Source organism: Haliaeetus albicilla, chromosome 19 (genome assembly GCF_947461875.1).
Source record: "Haliaeetus albicilla chromosome 19, bHalAlb1.1, whole genome shotgun sequence".
NCBI lineage: Eukaryota > Metazoa > Chordata > Aves > Accipitriformes > Accipitridae > Haliaeetus > Haliaeetus albicilla.
The window spans coordinates 22,799,487-22,805,633 of NC_091501.1; the positions used below are offsets into that span (position 1 = coordinate 22,799,487).

Here is a 6,147-nt window from a genome sequence, read left to right on the forward strand (position 1 = left end):
TTGTCTCTTTTTGTTTTTCAGAGCGACCTGGAGCTCATGCCGTAGCGCTATTCTCCAGATGGCTTTCCGCGGCATCGTCTTCCGTAACACACCAGTGAGCCACGAGACTGAGACAGAAATTCCAGTGTGGGGAGGGTGTGAGTCATGGGATGGTGAGTGAAAGAAACAGCAGGATAAAAATAACAGAGCACAGTATGATGCAGAATATTAATCTCTCACCCTGTGTTATCCTAGCTTGTATTACATATACTACTATGTTATACCGTAGATGCTCTACTGCTCAAAGCAGATCTCTCCATGCTACTCTGAAAGATTATGGCTCGGGATGCCAGATTGCAGGGACTTCTAGGACTTGTGCCTTTAAGTTGGCTGAAAATTCTTAATCAAGAAGTTCCTGCAATAAAAAATATGTAATCAAAGAGTATCAAAATGCCACTTCTGCAACATTCATATTTTTTATATTTTATATGAAAACATCAAGTTCAGTTAATTTAACAACAATTGAATAAATTTATTTATTCAAAAATTAAAATTATATCTATTTTAAAAAGTCGCTCTCTTTTTCCAACCTTCCTTTTTTTCTTCTTCCTTCAGGAGGAGAAAAGAAAGAAGTATAAAAATACCATGAAAAACTGACACAAAAATTAACTTTGATTCTAGCTAACATGACTCAGTAGAAAAAAAGTAGAAAAAGTAGAATCAGTAAAATCAGAAGAAAAGCCAGGTATTTTATTTTGAAATGTGAATCCCTATTTTTCTACTCAAATCTGCCATTCTGTCCTGGCTGAGCTTCGTTCTGAGATCACTCACAACAAAATCAGGAGCACTTCTAGGGAGCTATTGTTTTCAGCTCAGCTAGTTTGAAGTATTTGAGTAAAGCATCTAACCCAGTCACCTTGACATCTCCTGTAATCACTGGAGCAAGACAGTGATCTTCAGAGAGCTATTCAGAGCTTAGGAAGCCTATTACCATGTTATTTTTCAATTCAGTCAGGAATCTGGGCATCATAAAGACAGCAGGAGCTTTTCCTTTAACTTCAAAGGGTGCCAGCTCTGGCATTGAGTCTTCACTGCAGATTAACACATAGACAGCTCTTTTGATAGAGACTGTCTTTGTTATTTGGGAGTGGGAAGAAATGTTTATTTTATTTCACACAGATTCAGTTCAAAATCTTTCAAATGGATTTTGCTTTGTTGTGTTTTTTTGGTTTTTTTTTTATCTAAGTCACCTTTGGGCTTTGTCAGGACTGTGGAAAACTTTGTCAAAACTGGGGAACATACAAACAACTGACGGGACAACCTTCTGTGACAAGCAGTGAGGTGGCTGTGTGGTCCCCGTGCTGTAGCACTCCGAATGTGAAGAACCAACCTTTGCAGGGCTCTCCCTCCTCTTTGCCCTTTCAGGCCTGCCTGATGAAGTGAAGCATTTGCGCACACACTGAAAAAAAAGATGCCGTTTAATCATGATCGATTTAAGGTCACTTGATTTAAGGCAGGCGTGTGTGTAAAGTAGTATGGTTTAGGTTTGCAGTTATGGTCAGAATACTCTGTGCTCCCTTTCAGACCCTGTTGAAACCAATTTCTTTGATTCCACTAAGTTGAAACCACTTTGAAATATCCCTTTTTTTCTTCTTAATATTTTTCTATTTTCTCTTACAAAGTCTGCCTGGGAAGCTACTTGGCAATATCTTTTCTGGTTTTTAAATACTGCTCTTAAGCAATCTTCTGTTATTTTTTACGTTTATATTTCCATCTATTTAACTTATTCTTGTATATCAAGTCTCTTTATTTTCCAATACGTAAAGAAAAAAACACTTATTTTTGAAGTTATACAAAAATGGAAGTCATTGTAATCATGATTTGATATCCTTGGAACACATTTTATTTACTATTCAACAGCAACTGTTTTTATTAGGACATTGTTTGAACGTAACTTTAAGCCCAATAAAGTTCCAGGGCTAATCTCCTGGGAGAGGATATTTATGGTCCTTATTTTCAGAGAGGGAGAGTGGAAGTAGAAAAAGGCTTAAGTATTTAGGCCTCGGTTCAACTCTGAAGTCAGGGGAAATCTGTCCATTGCAAATAGACTTTTGAGCCGTTGAAGTAGTTAGTTGCATGTGCAAATGCCCAGCACGAAGGGGTAGTTGCGTTCAGTGTACTCATCGTGAGCAGAAACATAGGCCTCGGATTGTGTGTATTACTGCAGGGGAACTGACCTATTTTTCTGGAGAGAAAAAAACGTACCATAAAAATCTAATTTGCAAGAACTGTAAGAGTGTAAACAATACTGTTTTTCTCTAGGATATTTGGTTATGCAAACAAATTGATGAAGAAGACTTTTCCAGCAGGAAAGCCACTGATGGTGCTTGGTGTCACTCAATTAATATTAACGCCCTTGAAAGGAAAGTGAAATAATGGTGCATCTTTCACTCGGTTCTGAGCCATAATTCTGTATCCAGTGTGGAGCCTAATGATTTGCTCTTGATATTTACTGTAGCTTTTTGCATTACAGAAGTCTGATTGCTTTCCTCCTGCGGACACCGACCGTTAGGAAGACACTGCTGCAGAGACTGAAACCAAACCCATTTATTCCTCGTTCTCAAGTCATCTTGGGTTAGAAGTTGCCGAAAAATTTTTTCCTGGATAAATGACTGTGATGTCCCCATCAAGCATACTTTCTCAGTGAGTTGGATTTCTTCATTCAAATTGCTGCAAATCTGTTCTGCGTAGAGGTTTCTCTCATAGAGGAATTGTTCAGCACCACAAAAGGAGTGTGCAGGGGTCCCATAAAAGTTTAAATGCTTTGAACTCACTCCCAGGCACAAGACGACTTTACTGCTTGAGGTTTTGTTTGGAAATAAATGAGTTCTTGTCATAGATTGGGCATCTTCTACCATGGTTCTTACATGTCAAAATATCTCATCATTCTGGAATAAGAGACACGTATTTGTTCTTTTTCTTTTATTGGCATTCATCTTTGTTTATTTATTTTGTATTCTTGAGATGTGTTGCATCTCTGGAGTTTGTATTTCTACTTTTAACATAAAAATGCTGTACATACAAGTCTAGAATGCATCTGAAGATTAGTCTAATTTTTCATGTGACTTTGACTTGAACATTTTTCTGTTTATGTTTATATTGCTATTTCAAGAATGTGCATTACCTGTATTCTTTATGCCTTTTTCCCATCTATAACTCAATAAAATTATGTCCCCATTCTGCAGAACCTTATAACATGTGCATATCAGTGATACCAGTTTTTGAATAATAATGACTGATAACTGTAAATGGGTTAATCTATATCTAATCTATTTCTATCTGTCACAGCCTGAATTTCTTCTGATGTGGGATTTGAGATGGTGAAAAAATTACCAGTGAGCGGTAAGCTTAGCTCAGGAATAATTCTTCATAAGGCTATTTGAACTTGAAAAGTAGATTTCTCTGTTCCCTGAAGGTGTATGTTCTTTATTTCAATTCTCACCATGGCTAACTTTAGAACTGGTATTAGTCATGTAAGTCAATGGGGCGTTACCCATTTCATCAGGCTGCACGTGTCTTTTCTGTCACTACAGCTCAGGGATAAAGAAGTCATTGCAATATGTCCTTTGTCACAGAATATGCAACTTTCTAAGGAGTGCTAGCTTAACCTTTCAGAGCTCCCAGCCATTGTATGATTAAGAAGGAGTATAGCCCAGGAGATCTGCCACTGGCCTGGAACAGCAAAGGCTTGGGTTATGTTGAAAGGTCTGCCATGAGTTTTCTGTGGGAGAAAAGGTGTATTAGGTGAGTTCCAAGTCTATGGCTCTCATTGGAAGCTAACAGATACTAATTTGAGTACAACACCTAACATTTCTGTGAGAATCCACATCCTGCTGACTTTTTCACGGAGCCTACATTTGAGGCAGAGCACAGACAAAACCAATGTCTTCTGATGAACGGCCGTTCAGTGAATGATCCTAGCGAGCACCAAAGCAGCAGATCCAAGGGATGGCGGTTGTTTTGCTCCACCATTCGAAGTTAAGGCAAAAGAGAAATCTCTGAGAAGTTTGTGTGAGGACAGTACTTTCCTGTGCTACTTTTTGAACCGAATGCTGTAGGACCTGGTTCTGCCTTTTCAGTCTGTAAGGCAAATTCTCATCTGGCGTGAACTAGCCTAATTTCTTTGACATTAGTGGGGCTCTTCTCATTTATACCCACTGAAAATCTGAGAGATTAGCTGCATTTAAATGAAACTTGTTTGTATGAAGCACAACCTTTTTAAAGGAATTTGTTACTTTTTTAATCCTCTCCAGTAAGGAAAAGAAAAGAGTAACTTGACCTGGGGAATCTGTGGGCTGATGCAAGCCTTAGGCCTTTAACTGTTGGATCTTCACCCTTGCCATGTGAATATTCAAGTTCTTTACAACTCCCTTGATTTTCTGTGCTTCTCTTTTGTAGTGGGTAGATCTAGCGAGGTGCTCAATTCTGTGCTTAAGTGTAGCCCTAGATGACATGAACAGACTGCATAAATGCACAAATGGATGCAGGACTGCGGCTTTTTGAGTGCCTGGAAATAGGCTTTGATCTTAGAGTGAACTTGTCAAACTTCTGTGGGCTGTGAGCATTCACAGACATTAAAATCCCTCAGAGCAAGGACGTGAAACCTTCTAATGTCTCTTCTGCTTTGTGGAGATTCTGCTTTTCTTGGCATATTTGTTAGAAGATGTTCACTGCCAGGAGAAACTTGAGGCCATTGTACAACAGTAGCTTTTTACTGCTATAATATTCCTTTGGGTCTCCAAAGTTTAGTGAAGTCAATGGGAAATTTTCGATCAGTTTCAGTGTGCTGGGAACATATCTTTGCTGCAAGTAAGACTCCTTCAAATACAGTTACTTGCAAAGCATTCAGAGAGGGAAAGACATTCCTCATCCTTGTCCATTTAATGCTGTATGCCAAGCCTGTGTTCAGGATTTTAAATCGTATAAATTGAAAAGTGCCCCATTTAAATAGAATAAAGTCTGAACCAATTCAGTCTGCTACTCTGTAGGATAGTTGCTACAGCGAAAAGGCAATAGGACCTCCAAGGAGATGTTGGAGGACTGTGAGAGATGACAGTAGTCATGATGACAGGTAACTAGTCTGACTCTATAGACTTACATACATCAATACATATCTTCCTCACTGCACTGTTGACTGCAATTGTATTTTCTCCTGTATGCCAGAATGACAGCTTCTGAGTCCTGTTACATCTTGGAGATATAGTATACACATCTAGACATCTCCAATCAGTAACAAGATATATTCATGTAAACAAACAGCTGGGGCTGGCTTATAATTAGGGTTACTAGTTATAGGACATCTTCTTTCATTTAGGTGAACAACTGCCGCTGTTTTGCCAAAAGCATGTTCATTAATTTCTTTCTAACTTCTCCTTGTCGTCATTAGAGGATAGAAAGCAAGTTTTGATCTCCTGGAGGAGCTTGTTTGCTTTCACAATTTGCTTTTATTAAGTATGGCCAACGGCCTTTCTCTTTATTACCTTTCTTGCTCCATTCTTATGATAAACACGGCTTACAGTCTCCACTGTTCACTGTTCTCACAATCCAAAGATAACACTTCTCTTTATAATTCAGTTAATACAGTAACTTTTGGAGAATTCTGACAAACGCATGGAATTGCAACATATGCACAGTAAAAAAACCCAGGACTTTGTGTCTACTTCTTGTTATGGTAAAGCCAGCAGATCAGAGCCTGGATAGAAATCTTGAAAAAGAAACACTTATCATAGGGTGCAGCCCTCATTTCAGGAAGTCCCCTAAAATTGATTGACTGGGGCCAGGAGGATATGGTCTGATTCTAACATTCCTCCTTAAGTATCTGCCATAGGATGAGTAGATTTTGTTTTGCTCTAGTACGGAATTTCTTGTTCAAGGAAGAAACTGGTAAAGGGATTCAAGCAAAGCATAATGACAAAATGATAACAATTTGAAGAATCATAATCTTAGCGATGTGGGCTGCTCTAGTAGAGGCTGTATGTCTAGATGCATCAATATTTCCATGGTAGACTTGAAAGCCTGCAATGTTGCATGCCGGGATCAAAGCACATAGATAGGTAGCTGAACTGGGTTTACTCATTCTTTGAGAATTAGGAGGTTCTGAGGATGATT

The 6,147-nt window shown here is 38.7% G+C and overlaps 1 protein-coding gene across 4 annotated transcripts in view; it reads left to right on the top strand.

Annotated features, from left to right (window-relative positions):
• Nucleotides 1–3,234, top strand: part of LOC104322976 (potassium voltage-gated channel subfamily A member 5-like) — a 31,470-nt gene extending 28,236 nt beyond the window's left edge. The window contains exons 2-3 of one of the 4 annotated variants that reach the window (XM_069806787.1): nucleotides 22–152; nucleotides 2,513–3,234. The gene's annotated coding sequence lies outside the window, so the exon portion shown is untranslated. Of the gene's footprint in view, nucleotides 1–21; nucleotides 153–2,512 lie in introns of those variants that run through there. The other 3 variants (XM_069806790.1, XM_069806789.1, XM_069806788.1) reach the window with 3 other exon arrangements.
• Nucleotides 3,235–6,147: the final 2,913 nt, after the last annotated feature.